The sequence below is a fragment of the Rana temporaria genome, chromosome 2 (genome assembly GCF_905171775.1).
Source record: "Rana temporaria chromosome 2, aRanTem1.1, whole genome shotgun sequence".
Taxonomy (NCBI): Eukaryota; Metazoa; Chordata; class Amphibia; order Anura; family Ranidae; genus Rana; species Rana temporaria.
The window spans coordinates 131,523,762-131,542,810 of NC_053490.1; the positions used below are offsets into that span (position 1 = coordinate 131,523,762).

General features: G+C 42.9%; 1 pseudogene; it reads left to right on the forward strand.

The window, feature by feature from the left end:
- Nucleotides 1-342: 342 nt before the first annotated feature.
- On the forward strand, nt 343-483 carry LOC120930021 (annotated as a pseudogene).
- Nucleotides 484-19,049: the final 18,566 nt, after the last annotated feature.

The window sequence follows — 19,049 nt, forward strand, 5'->3', positions numbered from 1 at the left end:
GATCTAAAAATATTTACTAAACTTCTCTTGATCCATTTAAATATGCTTCTACCCTCCCTGGTCCATAAAGACCAGGTGGGCTTTGTCCCCCTCAGCCAAGCGGAAGAAGGGTTACAGACCTAATTGATGTAGCCAAAAGAGACAACTCAGAGTCCCTAATTTTGAGCCTGGACGCAGAGAAAGCCTTTGATCGCCTTGGTTAGCCTTTTCTGTTTGTGACACTGCGCCACATAGGTTACAGGGGACCATGCTTGTGAGCGGTACAACATCTTTACACCAACCCCACATCACAAGTAAAAACCTCATATGCCCTCTCGTCCTCCTTCCCAGTTACTAATGGTACCCGCTTCTCGGCTTTTTGTCTAAGATCAAGTGTAGTATCTGTTCTTATCCGTTGCCAAAGGAGGCGCTATGCTACTCCCAAGTGTTGGTGGGATAGATCAAATACCCATCTTTGAAATCCCTGATCAGACAAAAACCATCAATTGCTGCAGCTGCACCACTATTTACAATGAAGCCAAAAATGACATTTAGCCTAGCAGTCTAACTAGAAAAAGGCGATACATATTCCAATGGGACACTAGTTCTGGTGACCCCTGTGACAACCAGGAACTTCAGTTTTTTGGCTATGAGAGAGGAAGTGAAAAAAAAACCTCCTCAATGGGACCTCACAGGAATATAACCTTCCCTTGCTAAATCCAAAATGAAAACAATTTTGCCTTAATATTTGCTTTAAAGGTTCATAATGCAGGGTTGTCATCCTGATCCCAGATAGCTAGTATAACGTGCCACAAATGTGTGGCAGTGTTGAATTGTAAGTCTGTTGCGTGGCAAGTCTCTAGCAAGAGCAAAGTTGCAGTGGTGAGTCTACAGCAAGAGCTCTACAAGTCTACAGCATGAAAATTCAGCCACAGTGACCCCTGTGGTGGGATGACTATTGCACAAAATAACTGAACAAGAAATTGCAGCACACTTGCAGAATGTTTGCAAAGAAAGTTAATCTGCAATACGGACTGTGCAACAAACTTGTGAAGCCTGGCAAGTCTAGCAATAGCTTAAAGAGGAAGTAAACCCTCTTAAAAAAAAAAAAACCTACATGGCAAAGCCATCCTAGTCTCCCCCTCCAGCCGCAGACATCTCTCCCGGAGGTTTCTTCCGGGTATCACGGCTCCAGCACTGTGATTGGCCGGAGCCGCAATGACGTCACTCTGCGCATGTTTAGGAGATATTTCCACTAGGTTTGGGGAAAGCCTTATTGTAGGCTTACCTATAGATAGAAGTAAAAAAGAGAGTTTACAACTACTTTAACAAGTCATTTTCAAACGTACAGCATAATTGCTTGCTATCTCGGATCCAGGCTTTCCTACCTATCGAGTTACTGACCTGGCACAAGTTTGCCACCAGTTTGAAAAGTGTGAACTCATGTCCTCCACACTTGTTCCAAGTTGGTGACTAACTCACTAGTAAAGCCAGAATTATGATTAAAGCTTTGGAGCCTTCCCCTTTAAAAACAAGTCAGCAATGCCATATTTGTATCCTGGCAGGTTCCTTTTAAGTAAGCAGGCTGAATTCATTAGGACCAAGTAAATTGGAGGCATCCCTAAAACAATTATAGCCTGTTTGTAGTTTACAGCTGAATACTGGTGGGTTTTTACATATTTTCAGCAATGCCAGTAAACAGCTCATAAATCTCATGTACTAAGTCAACTCATGTGACATTCCTGATAGGAATTCTAAAGGCATGCATTAAAAGCTATGTCGATTTCAGAAGATGTGTGAAGCATATCACTTTTACATATTTTAGGTATATATATAAAATATAGTGAATCTGATGGTATGAGGCGTTGCCCCTTTCTCAGAAGAGTCATTTAGCAATATTTGCTCCTTCTTGTTGACACCAGATCAGCATCCTAAAGTCCCTGCATTTCATGTTTATATAAACTCAAGCTTAACGGTCTTTAGGTGTGGTGGCTGCATTTGTTTTCATTTTCATATTTTTTCGGTGCAGGTGCAGGTGCTCAGCCTTGAATGCAGACAAGGAATGCAGCAGTCCTTCATGAGGCCATGATCTAATGAGGATACCTATTTGATCTGGTGTACTCCTGTTATACCATCCATCAGGAAATAGTCCACCTTACCAATAGGCCTCCATATGAAGGATTCTGTCTATAGGTCTCAGTGAGTCTGGACTTCCCATGTTCAGGGGAGCTTCTTTGATGCTCCCTTGTTATATTTGTAAAACACCTGTTTCTATTCCATCTACAATATAACATGCCAGACATTTGATGAAGATGGAGGAGGCAGGAACTCTCGAAGGCAGTGTTTTTTTGCTTTTAGTTCACATATCTTCCCTACTCCTGAGGAAGGAGATAAAACAGACTCTGAAACGCGACGGTTAAAGGATATCTATTCTGTATTGTCAATCATGTTACAGGAATATTTTAGTTGCTTTTTGTTATGTACATTCCATGTTACTATTTTTAATCATGTGCTATGAATAAAATCATTTTCTACTTTACTACTGTTAAGTGCCTTCAAAGTCCAAACCCAAGGGGAATTTTTGTCTTGAATGCAGACAGTGTACATCCGTATGGATGCCACTTTGGGAAAAGCAGCTGTATGCAGGGCCGGTTTCCAGACAAGGCCAACAAGGCCAGGCCTTGGGGCGGCAGTGGGTGCAGGGGCGGCACTGCAGCTGACAGGAGAGGACACTTTCATTTCCCCCCCTGTCATGTCACGGATGGTGAAAGGAAAGAAAACAGAGGGAAGAGGAGGTGAGATGGTTTTCAATGTAATTTTCGGCAGCAGCACCCCCCCCCCCCCCCCCCCCCGATGATCAATGTCATTTCTGGCAGCAACATCCCCCCCCCCCAGTTCTCAATGTAATTTTTGGCAGCAGCATCCCCCCTGCTTCCCAGTGTCCTGCCGAAGAAGTCCCCCGGCGGATAATGTCCCCCCCTGTACTGCGCAGGCGGGGGCGGCATTGAAGGACCCAGCCTTGGGGCGGCAAAGGAAGTAAATCCGGGCCTGGCTGTATGTGTGCAATCACTACATCCCAATTGACATAAAAAGAAGTGCCTGCATGGGAATGCATGGAACACCTGCACATCCCTGTGGGGGAAAACATAGCCCTCGCACTGGTGTACGCTGTAGCACGCCTGTGTGAATGTGGCCTAATAGTGCAAGACAGAATAAAAATAGGGTGTAATAATATGAATAATCGTGTTTGCACTTTCCTCAGACCAGGCTCTTCTTTCAAGAGAGTGGATAAAAGGCTCTGCAATCAGTTCTTGGCTAAGAGAGGCAAAAGGTACAGGATATCATTACTGCCACTCTTCCCTGAGAACAGCTACTGTTCCTCACAATTAGCCTTTGGTCTCTTCGTGAAAGGTGTCTTATTTCTTGATTACTTCATGTATTATAGACAACCTCCTGAAATGTCTCATTTTCTTAAATTGTTCATCTGATTTCCCAGCACATCAAGGTCTGAGAGATATAAACAAGGTACAGAGGGAGAGAAAAGCAGAGCAGGAAGTGAGAACATTTAGCATAGCTCTCCCCATGGGAATCAATATCCTGTTCGCAATGTTTTTATGTTTTTGGTGTTTGGTAACCAGAGGCATTACTAGTAGGATATCCGTACACACATGAGCACATCAAACACAAACTCTGTTTCTTTCATGATGCTGCTGTCTGGAGAGGGGAACCACAGGAACCACGGCACAAAATAGCCAGGTTTTATCGGTTCAGGAGGCCCTTCATCACGTGCCTACAACATATTGCAGTAATCATGGGCTGCCGGAGGATCGACAAACGAATGCACTGTGCAATTTTATTTTTTGCTTAAGCCTAGTACACAGTAATAGAAAATCTGATGAAATTATCCGCATTTGCAAACAATCGTTTCATTCTCTGTTAGTACACTGCTTTCGAAAGCCGATATGGACTGTTCAGACAAAAAAATTCTGAAACATACGATTTATGTTTAATTAGTACAGTAATCATCCCATTAAAAATCGAATGAGCTAATCCGCATCAGAAGAAAAGTGCCACTATAGACTAGACTATCTACGTATGTGGGAAATTGGATTCTGCCGTACAAGAAATTTGGTACCATGTAATACCACTTTTGTTTTTTCGATATGGTACTAGCAAGCAAAAATAAAAATGAACGTTAGATCTTCCAATTTTCTTATAGTGTAGTGGTCTCCAAACTACCCCCTAGGGGCTGGATGCGGCCCTTTGCTCGCCTTTATCCAGCCCTTAATGGCACTTTTTCTCCCACTGATACAAGACACTATTGCTCCCACTGAAAACAGCAATGAGGCATAATACCTGCTACTGACATCAACAATGGGGCACTATTTCTCCCATTGACACCAACTATGGCGCACTATTCCTTCCATTGATATCAATGATGGGGCACTAATCTTCCTACTGACACCAATGATGGAGCTCTATTACTTCCTCTGATACCAATGTTGCATCACTATTCCTCCCACTGATACCAATGATGCGTCACTATTCCTCCCACTGATATCAATGACGGGGCACTATTCCTTCCACTGATATCAATGACGGGGCACTATTCCTTCCACTGATATCAATGATGGGGCACTATTCCTTCCACCGATATAAATGATGGGGCACTATTCCTTCCATCGATACCAATGATCGGACACTATTCCTCCCACTGATACAAATTATTGGATACCATTTCTCCTACTGACACCAACAATGGGACACTATTCCTCCCACTGACACCAATGATGGGGCACTATTCCTCCCACTAAAACCAAGGATATGGCATTATTCCTTCCACTGACCCCAAATGGTACACTATTTCTTACCTTAATACCAAAGGTGCATTGTTTATTCCTAAGGCAATTTTTATTCCCGATGGCCACAGTTCAGCCCCCCTAAAGTCTAAAGTACAGGAAAATGGCCCTTTGTTTAGAAAGTTTGGAGAATCTTGTTATAGTGTGTACAAGGCTTTAGAGGCTAAAGTTCTCTTTTTATTTTTTTTATATAATCTTTATTTTACATTTCAAGCCATACAAAACAGTGGACAGAAAAAAGGGTAACGGGAAAAGGAAGGAAAAATTTACCTCAAGGACAAATACTGATATTGGTAGTGTAATAAGTCATTAAACCATAACTATTACTATTACGATCCCGTCCCTTTTCTAGATTTTCGATCTAAGTGGAAATTCCCCTCAAACTTTGGGGGGAGGAGAGAGGACTTGCACAATAAATCAAAACAGAAACCTTACAGTATCTTAGACTCACATAAAGTAAAGTAGAAACATATAAGATATGAAACAATATACAAAAAATATACATAAGTACTGCTAAGGCCTCTATAAATCGGCAAGCACACCTGGTTAATCGATATATCTAAACTAGGAACACCAATGCTAATTCTGTATCTGGTTCTGAACCTGATTCAGGGTCTGGTTTACCTGGAAAAGTTGCCAAAATGCAGGATCCGCCAAAGTTAACAAAGCAATGTCTTGACTAGATGATACTGGGGCCTGTCCAGAAGTATGACTCTGCCATGAGGCCCAGATTGAGTTTGAAGCGCTCATGAGTTCCCTTGCATGTGGTCACCCATTCCTTTTCTTCCATGATCACCATTACCTTCCCAAGCCAGTCCAGCTCACTCGGAACTCGCAGGCTCTTCCAATGAATATAAGGCGCTTCGCAGCATTGAGGAGGTGAGGGAGAGCACTGCATTTATAGTGGGAGCGGCGGATGGGGGGGATGTGAAGCAAAAGTGCTTCTGGGAAAAAGGTACGTCGATACCTAGACTATCCGATATGCGCCTGCGGACAGCAGACCAAAAGGGTGATAACAACAGACAGTTCGCTTATGCCATGTACACACGATCTGGCTTTTGCCCGGCCAAATCACATCGGAATTCTGATGGAATTCCATCGGAAAAAAATAGAACATGTTCTATATCTAAACTCCATTGGAATTCATCGGAATTTCCGATGAAAAAACTTCAATGGGGCTACACACGATCGGAAAATCCGATGGTAAAAATCCATCTGACTTTTTCCATCGGAAATTCCGATCGTGTGTACGGGGCATAAGTTTACTTTTTGTATCACGTTACATGTTACACCTGTATTTAAGGTTTAACATGTTACTAAATAGTACCTGCACACAACCCCCCCAATACCCCCCTCCTTGCACCTGCTTTGACAATTTAAAACAATACGAGTTTGACCGGTCCTGTCTGCCACCGTGGCAGGCAGTTTGTAGTTTTCAATCAACTGTGAGGGCGCTGGTGAGTGATCTCCAGGGCCGGCCTTTGGGGTGTGCGAGCTGTGCGGCCGCACAGGGCGCCATGGGCAACAGGGGCGCCGTGCGGACATCACAGCTCGCAGAATGTAAGTCGCAGTCAGTTGCTCACATGATCACATGGGACCCGATGGTACCAATGTACCAGGCGGCACTTTCAGGGGGTGGCAAATTGCACAATGTCTTGGGGGCGCCACAGGATTAGTGAAGATGGGGGGGGGGCGCCACAGGATTAGCTCGCACAGGGCGCCTGAACACCTAAGGCTGGCCCTGGTGATCTCATAGTTCATTAACACTTCCTGAAGCTTTTAAACAGGAAGCCTGTGTATGCAGGAGCCTGGCACTGCATCCACAATCTGCTGATTGTGGGTGCAATGCTCTGTGGGCTCCTAAGAAAAAAAATGCATGTTTTTTTTATCTGCATGTGCATTTATTTATTAAAAGTAAACTTACCTATAAAAAAAAAATCGTCACAAAAGACATTACTTAAAGCGGAGTTCCAGTCATATTTTTGTTTATTAAAAGTCAGCAGCTACAAAAAGTGTAGCTGCTGACTTTTAATAAACACGCACTCATCTGTTCGGTGTTCTCCCTGTGTCCTCCCTCGGCGATGCCGGCATCTCTACTATGCATATTCGGCTGTGATAGCGTGCGCATTCACAACCGGGGTGTCCACTGCACATGTGCGAGCAGCGCTGCGGTCTGTGACTGGTCCCAAAGTCTTCTTGGACCTGTCATGTGGCCCAGAAGACTTCAGGAGGGAGAGCTTCCACTTCCGATCGCTTAAGGTGACCGAAACGGAAGTGGGAGCAGGTACCTGTCAAAATCGGGTAGCTGCTCATAATACCAAAAATATATAGCAGAATACAAATTTGCCTAAACTGATGAAGAAATTTGTTTATTTTTTTATTGGATGTGTTTTATAGCAGAAATATATATTTTTTTCAAAATTTAATTTTTTTGGTTTATAGCGCAAAAAATAAAAACCGCAGAGGTGATCAAATACCACCAAAAGAAAGCTCTATTTGTAGGAAATTTTATTTGGGTACACCGTCCGCGCAATTGTCAATTAAATTAACGCAGTGCTGTATCGCAAAAAAATTCCTATTCAGGAAGGAGGTAAAACCTTCCAGGGTTTAAGTGGTTACAGGAGAAGTATGACCAAAGCTTTTTTTTGGCCATACTTATTCTATGGATCACAGGAATGCAGTTCGTTCTGCTAAAGCTCGCTGTCATCTCTCGTCACCCAGCTGGTCCAGGCTCAGGAACAGGGCCGCCATCAGGGGGGTACAGGCAGTACACCTGTAAGGGGCCCGGAGGTCCCCAGGGGCCCGGATGGCAACCCTCTTTTTTTTTTTTTTTTTAGGGGTCCGGAGGTCCCCAGGGGCCCGCAGGCCCACAGGGCCCCAGATGGCAAGTCACCTTTTTTTAATTTATTTTTTTATAAAAAAAAATAATAATTTTAAATATATTTTTATCATTTTTTTTATTAAAGGGACAATTTTTTATTTTTTTAGTTTTTTTTTTTAATATATATTTTTATTTATTTTATATATATATATATATATATATATATATATATATATATATATATATATGTGTGTGTGTATATATATATTTATTATTATTATTATTAAAGGGCCCAGAGGGCCCTGGATGGCAACCCCCCCCTTTTTTTTAAAATTTTTATAAATGTTTATTTTTATTTATATATTTTTTTATTTATTTTTATTAAAGGGCCCAGAGGTTTATTTTTTTATTATTATTATTATTATTAAAGGGCCCAGAGGTCCCGGATGCCTACGTTGGGAATTGAGACATTATCTTCCAGCTTCTCTGCTTCAGACAAGCAGAGGAAGCTTTGTATGCATCCCCCCTTTTTTGTAATTTCTTTTTATAAAATAAAAAAAAAAATTGTGTATATATATATTTTTATATATATATATATATATATATATATATATATATTTATTTATATTTATTTATTAAAGGGCCCAGAGGTCCCCAGGGCCCCGGATGGCTACCCCCCCTTTTTTATATATATTTTTCTTTATTTCTTCTTTTTTTGAAAAGGGCCCCCCCCCCCGCTTCTCAATTTGCGGCAGCACCCCCCCGGTTCTCTGCTCCAGGGGGGCCCATGCCTGAAGCTGTGTAAGGGGCCCCATAATTCCTGATGGCTGCCCTGCTCAGGAAACATCCTGACCATATGGTCAGGATCCACCAAGATGCCTGGACCAGCACCTGGATCAGCCTCTCAGCAATCCACTGAGAGCCCAGCGCTGGAGGGGAGAACAGAGAGCTGCTGACTGACAGTCACGGCTCTCTGCTCAGAGCGAAGGGGGAGAACTGAGTGATCAGGTGTGTTTGATCGCTCAGTTCTCAGTGCAGAGCTGGCGGGGAACAGATGCAGCATCGGATCATTGCTTGGTGAGTGTATATATTTATATATATATATATATATATATATATATATATATATATAATTTTTTTTAATCCAGAACTTCTCTTTTAACCCCTTCACACCTAAGGGTAAAACAAATGTAAACGCCTAAGCACAATTTTGCATCACAACTACTTTGTGTATCCAGGTGGATTATACCTTTTTTATTTCATGACAAATTGAGTTTTCTTTTGGAGGTAAATAGTGATGGATATCTCCTGAATTTTCTGTTATTATCAAAGAAAAACTGGCCAAAATAGTAAAAAGATAAAAAATAATTAAATTTAGCTGTATATTTCTTTCTATTTTTATCATTTATCACCAAAGAATAATCAAGAATAATTTCTCCTGCTCCTGACGATTGCAGCAATGCATATATGTGTAAGTTAGTTGTTGTTTGTACTCATAGTACAGCCCAGAAACAGTAGTGAGCATTTTGCATTTACTTTTATCCTGCCTAAAACACACCGACACTAACTGACAGTGATACTAATGTAAAAAAACGACTCCAACCTTGACCCTAACCCTGGCAAACCTTGATCTTTTCTTTTTTTCTTTATTTTTCTTTTTTTTACAAGCTTTGGTTTGTTTATGTAGCGCTACCCCCGAAGGAGCCGCTGATTTGTTGTTGGGATCGGCGTATTAAGTTACCTTAGTGCTGTCTAGGGGTGTAGTTGGAGAACAGAGTATTGAGCGAATGTCCAGACACGGAATAGAGGTTTTCCAATGCTTTATTTTCAGGCCAACACGATCAACATCAACATCAAATAGGAAAAAAAGGTTGATGAAGAAAGAGGGAGAACTTTGCGGTATCTGGCCTGGATATGAACCGAGCAATCCTACTCTCAGTAGTACCAAATTGCAGTTCGTCGCCACTCTAGTCAGAGTGGGTGAAGTGCCTCCGGACAGACTCCTGTCACAAGCCTGGCAGCCGAAGTGTCACTTTAGATTGCTGGGAGGAACAGGCCTCTCACACAGACCTGGCTCTAGGCCTCTGCCACAGGCCAATTACTTGAATGAGTTAAATGGACGAATTGAGCAAATCCTCCCAGTAGGTTTTAGCATAGGTCACCGGATGACAGCAAAGCGTACCTGTCAGCGCGCCGGTCACTAGATCCCCGATTGGTTCGTTCAAGCCCTGTTGGACAACCTGCCTCCGGGTTCTCCTCAAGCCGACCCCCCAATCGAACGGCATCCAGCCTGGGATCCTCTCAATAGAACTGGGGACCAAGTAAGTCACTGGGGCCCCTCTCAGCAATATAGAGCTCCGCGTAGCATTTGACCCGGCGTCTGCCACAGATATACTCTCCCCCAGCATGCCCCGCGAGGGCAAACTCCTCTAATTGGCTGCTGGGGAAAATTGCTCTGCCAGAACCCCTCTAGCGCCACCTGTCGCCCAGGGGTGGAAACAACACCCCTGGAGCACAGGCTGACCTACAGGACATTTCTGGAATGACAGCAGCCCCAAATTTGACAAATTGTGAACGGAAGCAAAAATAACTCTCCCATTCCCCACTAACTTTAGCGTAGTGCCCATACTGGAAGTAAGGGGGCGCTACATTTACATTTCCTCTCCTGCAAGAAGAGGAAGATGCAATGGGGGTTATTTACTAAATGCAAATCCACGTTGCACTACAAGTGTATTTCCACTTTTACTGCCAAATTGGGATAACACCTACCCTATATTTGTTACATGTCCTCATTCACATAGCTTAAAAAAAAAAAAAATGTGATTTACCTTTTTATTCTATTTTGGACCCTCCGGCAAGGAAAATTCATAGGTACATTTCTTCATGTATGAGGGGACCGAGAAATATAATTTCAAGGGGTTTCCCTAATAAATATAACAAGGTGTGGGATGCATGGTGCTCTTCTACTCTCACCATCACCAATACTTGAGGGATCTGATAAATACACTGAGTAATTGAGTCTGTGGGAATGTCTTTTTGACTACTATACAGTATGTATGGTTATTATTTGACTGTCTTTAGCCTTCATAATTCTGAGAAGATACTGTATTTCATTGATGACATTCATCAGGACTGTTATGCTAAACTATACTGTATATTTGTTAGTATGGAATTATCCTCATGTTTATGTAATGAACCTTATATCTTCTTATGCTTGAGTGTTTTGGTTATTGTATCAACATTTTGTATCTTCGTCAATAAAAAGAATTAAAAAAAATATATAATTTCACCCTGAGCCAGTGTGAAGGAAAAAGAGGGAATGTGATTTTCATATGAATAACCCATTCTCGGAAATAACTTGAAAGAAGTAATAAATGTGTTTGTTTCACTCTGTACAAAAATAATGCAGAACTGTAAATTGTCAGTATGAAGCAATTGTGTTTTATGAGTTTTCTATTCCCCACACAAAATAATAATCACAGATTGAAATGAATGACTAAACCATGAATATTGTCGCGAGACATTTCTTTTTAATGGATTTCCATACATGAGCAGTTCATTGTTTTAATAATAGATGTTTAGCTATTTTCGGAAATTATTTATTGGACAGAATTTTTTTTTTTTTTTAAGATCAATACAAAGGAAAATAAAATGTTTGTATGGCTCCCTCCTGAGCCATACAGTGTTTTGAAAAAGTATTCATACCCCTTGAAATTTTCCACATTTTGTCATGTTACAACCAAAAAACAAAATATATTTTATTACATTTATTATGTAATAGACCAACACAAGGTGGCACATAATTGAAAAGTGGAAGGAAAATTATAAATGTTTTTAACCACTTCCTTACTGGGCACATATACCCCTTCCTGACCAGGTGAAATTTCAGCTTGTGGCACTGTGTCAATTTAACTGACAATTGCGCGGTTGTGCGACGTGGCTCCCAAACAAAATTGACGTCCTTTTTTCCCCACAAATAGAGCTTTCTTTTGGTGGTATTTGATCGCCTCTGCAGTTTTTATTTTTTGCGCTATAAACAAAAATAGAGCGACAATTTTGAAAAAATTTTTTACTTGTTGCTATAATAAATAGCCCAATTTTTTTTAAAAAACATTTTTTTTCTCAGTCTAGGTGATACGTATTCTTCTACATATTTTTGGGAAAAAAAATAAAAAAAAAAAATCGCAAGAAGCGTCTGGTTTGCGCAAAAGTTATTGCGCTTACAAAATAGGGGACAGAATTATTATTATTTTTTATTATTTTTTTTTACTACTAATGGCGGCGATCAGCATTTTTTTCGTGACTGCGACATTATGGCGGACACATCGGACACTTTTGACACATTTTTGGCGCCATTCACATTTATACAGTGATCAGTGCTATAAATATGCACTAATTACTGTATAAATGTGACTGGCATTGAAGGGGTTAACACTAGGGGGTGAGGAAGGGGTTAAATGTGTACCCTAAATTGTGTTCTAACTGTAGGTGGAGGGGGGGTGACTGGGGGAGGTGACTGATCTATGTCCCTATGTACAAGGGACACAGATCGGTCTCCTCTTTCCCCTGACAGGACATGGATCTCTGTGAGTCCGTACAGTGGCCCCCCTTACATCAAAGTCCGCACAGAGGCCCCCCTTACATCAGAGTCCGCACAGAGGCCCCCCTTACATCAGAGTCCGCACAGAGGCCTCCCTTACATCAGAGTCCGCACAGAGGCCCCCCTTACATCAGAGTCCGCACAGTGGCCCCCCTTACATCAGAGTCCGCACAGTGGCCTCCCTTACATCAGAGTCCGCACAGAGGCCCCCTTTACATCAGAGTCCACCAGTGGCAGGTAAGCAGCGGCCGTAAACTGTCCACCTTGTGGACAGCCTTCCCAAAAGCTGTTATAGCCGCAAAGGGTGGGCCAACTCAATATTGAACCCTACGGACTCAGACTGGGGATGCCATTAAAGTTCATGTGCATGTAAAGGCAGTTGTCCCAATACTTATGGTAATATAGTATATTTGCAATAACTATTCCCCCTTCAGTACAGGTGTGTCAGAGTTTGTGTTGCTCCTTGCAGAGACATGGGCACAGGAAACAGGGGACCCAGCTTCTTTGGGTGAAAGCACTGCATTAATTTTTTGGTGAAGTAGGTCTTTCCATTACTACTTACAGCATGTAACAGAGCCTATGCCTGCAGACCAGTCAAATACTGGTGACTGTGCTTGTAAAACTACACTCACTGGTTTGTGGTGCTGCAGAAGAATGAGTGTCTGTATCAATGCTGCCCTATCTGACATGCCTTTCTAGCTTTGTCACAGTCTGACTACTCCTTATCATGTGCTTGGCTGCCTCGGCTCCAATGGGGTACACAAAGCACCCACTGTTCTACAGTCCTTGACCTAGTGGAGAGAGAGGGGGTAAAGATACAAATGTTTCAGATTTATTATCCCTATCACGCCCCCTCTCTATTCTTTTACTACACATAGCCTGCTGTTTCATGCAGAGGATTATGGGGGATTTTCCTAACGGCAACTGTACAGCATTGTCATGGGCACAGTCGGAGCAAAAATTTTGAAGGGCTGTGAACTCCAAGATAAACCCATTCTGTATGTCAGTGCATTGTGTTTTATTATTTTCATCCCATCAGACTATTACTCACAGATGCAACTAGTAAGCAACTAAAAATTGAAAATCTGATTGTCATAAGTGACCAATTGTTTCTTACAAATAGATGTATTTAATAAATAAGCTCTCTCCCAAGGGGGTTAGCTTGCGGGCGCACTCCAGAGTCTGGCGCCCACGTCATTGGATTTGATTGACAGCAGCATGAGCCAATGGCTGCACTGCTATCAATCTATCCAATGAAGTGCCGAGAAGCCCGGGCAACGATCGAGTGCATTCGCGACACGGGACTTTCAAGGGCTCAGGTAAGTAAAACTGGGGGCTGGGGGGGGGGGGGGGTAGTCGTCTGATGTTTTTTAACCTTAATGCATAGGATGTATTAAGGTGAAAAAGCATGAACCTTTACAACCCCTTTAAATACTTACTTTCTATGTCACCAGTCCAGAAAAAATATACATTTAAAGTATAAAGGCAAGACTTTTTTTTCTAATTTTGGATAGAGGTTTCATTGCTTGCTGTGCCCTCTCGATTTATCATGGTGACACTCGATTTATCATGATTTATCACTCTCTCGATTTATCATGGTGACCACTATCACCAAAATTGAAAATGAAGAAAATCCCACATTTTGTGTTGTCACCAGAACAGGAAGAGAATGGAAATCTTCCAATAGGGACTAGTGACCCAGGTCACACCCCATGATTCCCTCACTTTTGAGGGATTTCCTCTCACTTCCTTTTTTGGCTACGGGACAGTAAATAAAATATTGCTGAATAAGATAAAGCAAAAACAACATTGAGAAGGGTTATAACCCTCCCTAATGCCTTGTACACACGATCGGAATTTCCGATGGAAAGTCAGATGGAATTTTTTCATCGGATATTCCAACCGTGTGTGTGCCCCTTCTGACTTTTTCGGAACTTAGAAAGAGAACATAAAATTCCATTTGTCTGTAGGGAACTCCGACAGAGAAAAAAACATGCATGCTCAGAATCAAGTTGACGCATGCTCGGAAGTATTGAACTTAATTTTTCTCGGCTCGTCGTAGTGTTGTACGTCACCGCGTTCTTGGCGGTCGGAATTTGGTGTGACAGTGTGTATGCAAGACAGCTTAAATGGAATTTATCCAGACGGAAAATCCGATCGTGTGTACAAGGCATTAGGGAGGGTTATAACCAAAATGAAAAGAAAACAACAAAATTTTTCTTACGTTCTACTTTAAGTGAAAGAGCTTTTTATTTGTATATCTGTTCCTGGACTGAGGCTTCGTACACACGACCGAGGAACTCGTCGGAAAAGACACATCGTTTTCCTCGACGAGTTCCTTGTTAGACTTGTCGAGGAACTCGACAAGCTTGCTTTGCGTACACACTGTCAAGACCAAATCTCCTCGTTCTCAAACGCGGTGACATACAACACATACAATGGCAGGGGAAGTTTGATTCCACTGGCACAACCCTTGGGGCTGCTTTTGCTAATCTCATGTTACTGCGTGTTCAGTAAAAGTTTGGTAAGAGACAATTTGCACTTTTCAGTCTGTTACAGCGTGAAAAATGTGTTATCTCCATTACAAATGCTACTTTTACCGAAGGTGCGCTCCCGTTTCATACTTTATTCTGAGTATGCGCGGGTTTCTAAGCATTTCTTAGCATACACACACTCGCATTCTCGTCGAAAACCAGCCCGACGAGGAACACGACAAGGAAATTGAGACTCCCGTAGAGGAAAAAGAGAACTTTTTCCTCGTCGAGTTCCTCGACGGTTTCCTCGATGAAAAACGGACACACGACCGCTTTCCCACCAAGTTTCCTGATGGATTCTGTCGCGTTTCTCGGTCGTGTGTACGAGGCCTAACACAATATGGAAGGCATTGGTTCTGCATGATATCCAGATAACTACTATTTTCAGAAGAAGTCAGCATCATTCATTTTTCTAAAGGTTTAAGGCCCCATTTACACCTCAGCGTTTTGTAGCTTGAAGCTGGAATTTCCAAAATACTGGAGGAGAAAAAAAACAATTATTCTCTACGGAGATGGTTCACATCTTCACACCAAGTCACCTGAAGCCAAATGCCTAAAACTCCAAAAAGTTCTGGAGCTTTCTTTGTAGCTCCAATTGGGCAGGATTTGCGTGTTTATTTTCCTATTGAAATTAATGAAAACACAGCATTTGTGCGTTTTTGTGTATGCATACACGCATTTTTTTGCGTGTTTTTGCACGATTTTCTGCTCAAATGGGAAAAAAAAATAATAATTAAAAATCATCATAAAAAAATAATAAATTCAAAATAAATGGCAAATAGAAGGAGAAGAAATGGAAACAGTGACAGATTTTATCTTCCTAGGCTCCAAGATCAAGGCAGACGGTGACTGTAGCCATGAAATTTAGAGACGCTTGCTTCTTGGGAGGAAAGCAATGGCAAACCTAGACGTTATAAAAAGCAGAGACATCACCCTACTGATAAAGTGCTGTATAGTCAAAGCTGTGGTATTCCCAGTAGTAACCCATGGTTGTGAAAGTTGGACCATAAGGAAGGCTGAATGCCGAAGAATTTATGCTTTTGAACTATGGTGCTGGAGATGACTCTTGAAAGTCCCTTGGATGGCAAGAAAATCAAACCAGTCAATCCTGAAGGAAATCAAACCTGAATATTCACTGGAAGGACAGATCCTGAAGCTGAAACTCAAATACTTTGGCCAACTAATGCGAAGAGGGGACTCATTGGAAAAGACCCTGATGCTGGGAAGCATGGAAGGAAAAAGAAAAGGATGACAGAAAACAAGATGGATGGATAGAATCATCAAAACAATGAACATGAAGTTAAGCAAGCTTCGGGAGGCAGTGGAGGACAGAAAAGCCTGGTGCGCTATGGTCCATGAGGTCACAAAGAGTCGGCCACGACTAAACGACTGAACAACACCACCACCCTAACAAAATATATTAAATGAATTATTATTGTTAATAATAATCATAATAAACACCCCAATTTTTTTTTTATTAAACACGCTTACGCGAAAATAAATATATTAATAATAATAATAATAATAGTAACAACAACAATTATAATTTATTTGTTTATTTTGTGTTAGGGTTAAGCCTCGTACACACGATAGGTTAAACCGATAAAAACGGTCTGAAGGACCGTTTTCCTGACTGACTCCATGGCAGCCTACGTGTGGGGTTAATCCCGCCTCCTCTCCAATGTGATAGGACCCCATACCCATAAAAGTTAACTCACCAATAGACTCAGTGTTCCTTTTTTTTCCTCCTCCATGGATCAAAATCGTTTTCTTCAAGGAATGGAAAAGAGCACACTTTAAGCGGTGCAGCTCGGATCCCAGCCATGGGCGGGTGGTGAGCTTCCCAGCACACTTGGTTGTGGCTGTGGCATGTGCTGAAGACTTCTAGGATCGGCTGGCAAGGTCCCTTTCTATATATATTTCCTCCATGGCAGTCGCTTATTCGTGCCTCTGTGTTGTTTGTTTTGTGTGTGTATGGCGGCTGGAGCGCCTCTGCGTTCCAGCACGCCTGTGACTTCCTGATTCCCCATCGTTAGTGCCCCGCGCATGCGCCGTATCCATCCTCAGAGCGAGGCTTGGTCGCGCATGCGCAGTCCGTCGATTCCCGCGGCGGCCGCGCAGGCGCCGTGGGATTGCGTTCCACTGCGCAGGCGCGTTCGTGGAGGACGCGTGACGTCACCGGCGGGTGATTTAAAATCAGCTGCTCGCCTATGATCATTGGGTCTCCCTTCAGGCGAGCAGCTGAGTGTCTGGGTGTTTCCCTTCTGGTTGCCAGGTCAGTGAGTGTTGCTTCTGGCTTTATTGATTTTACCATGCTCCTATTTTTTGCTTATGTTTATCTGCATGTATTTAATTATTTAATTATTTAAATCACTATGTAAACTTAATTGATTTGTCTTAATGAATTTTATTTAGTTGTTTATATATTTATTTATTTATTTAAAAAAAAAAAAAAAAAAAAAACAGCAGCAGAGAATTTCTTCTTAAGGGGACAGCACACTTTTATTTAATGTATTTTTATTCGGCACCATAGGTTTCTTGTTGATCCTGAATTGCCATCCACTGTACGCAGGTCCAGACTAATTATGGACCAGTCACCGTCCACAGGCGGCCAGCCCTCACGCACAAGGTATGTGCGGAAAGGGTTCGGGTTTGGGGCTGCTAGTCACATTTTCATGTGTATTGACAGTTTCCTCCCTAAATGTTTTTTATTTAGCCCTTCCAATCCAGAACCGGAAGACCTTGCCAGTCCGCAACGCACTTCTTCTTCCTCAAAGTCGAGGTCCAAGCGTAGATCTCCATCTACTTCTTCCCACCGGAGGAGAAGATCACATTCCTCCTCAAGACACCGCTCCCACCGCCATGAAAGTCGCTCTGATCGCAGAGCCTGCTGGGGATGTGACACTCGTGTCCCTGAGGGCAAATCATTATGCGACCGATGCTACGCCCATGCGGTTAGGGAAAAAGAGACTGAAGGTCATCGCATCGAGTCTCTGGTGGAACGTGTGGTTCAACGAACTCTAAGAGAGAACATGCCCCACACGCAGATTCAGACCAACACTGACGGGTCTGCTTCTCCAAACTTGGAGATCCTAGAGGATCCAGGTCCTTCCCGGCCTCAAGCCTCCACTCCGGCTTTTCCTGAGGGTGACCTAGAGAGTGATGAAGAAGGCTTAGAATTTGACTTCGCGCAGGTGACGCCACTCGTCAAAGCGATTAAGGAGGCTCTCTTATGGGAGGAACAACCTGCTTCTCCAGCCAAGCAGAAAAAATACTTTAAGCGCTTGGGAAAAGAACGCCCTACGTTCCCGTTTCTATCCGAACTGAAGGGTATCTTTGAAGAGGAATGGAGCAAGGTGGACAAAAAATCTTCCATGGCTAACAAAGCCTCAAGGCTCTATCCCTTCAAGCAGGAGGAGGTCAAACATTTGGAAAATGTTCCTCTGGTAGATGCGGCAGTAACGAGACTGGCTAAACATGTCACTTTACCTATTGCTGACTCCGTCTCTTTCAAAGATGGCCTGGACAGAAGAATGGACCAGGACCTCAGAAGAATTTATGGCCTTGCGGGCACAGAGTGCAAACCGGCTCTAGCTTTAGCGGCATTATCAAAGGCCATGGAAGCCTGGACGGAAAATGTCGATTCTTTCCTCAAAGGCGTCTCTGAAGAACTAGCCAAGAACTCAGCCACGGCAGAGTTAAAACTGGCGGTCGCATTCCTGGGCGAAGCCTCCGTTGACTTAATCCGCCTGTTAGCCAGGATTATGCTTTCTTCTGTGACCGCGAAACGGGCCCTCTGGCTACGCCCCTGGGTTGCTGACCCATCTTCGAAGCAGAACTGGTGCAAGATTCCCTTTGAAGGATCAACCCTGTTTGGCAACAAGCTAGATGATGCCATTTCCAAAGTCACGGGCGGCAAGTCTGGTTTCCTTCCTCAGGACAAGCGCCAATCGGGAAGAAAAATGCCTCAATTCCGGCGATACAGCCCGGACCGCGCTAGGGAAGCTTGCGCTTACAGGCCTGGTGGAAACTACAGAAGGAATTGGAGCAGAGGTAGAGGCTCCTACCGGAGACCTACTCCAACTACTCAGGCGTCAACTGGACGCGACAAGGGGAAATCTTTTTGAAACAACGCCCGCCCAAGCGGATCGTGTGGGAGCTCGTCTACTCCTTTATCGGCACGTCTGGGCGGCCTCAATCAAGGACTTTTGGGTCATCAAGACCGTGACCTCAGGACACACATGGTCCTTTTCCAG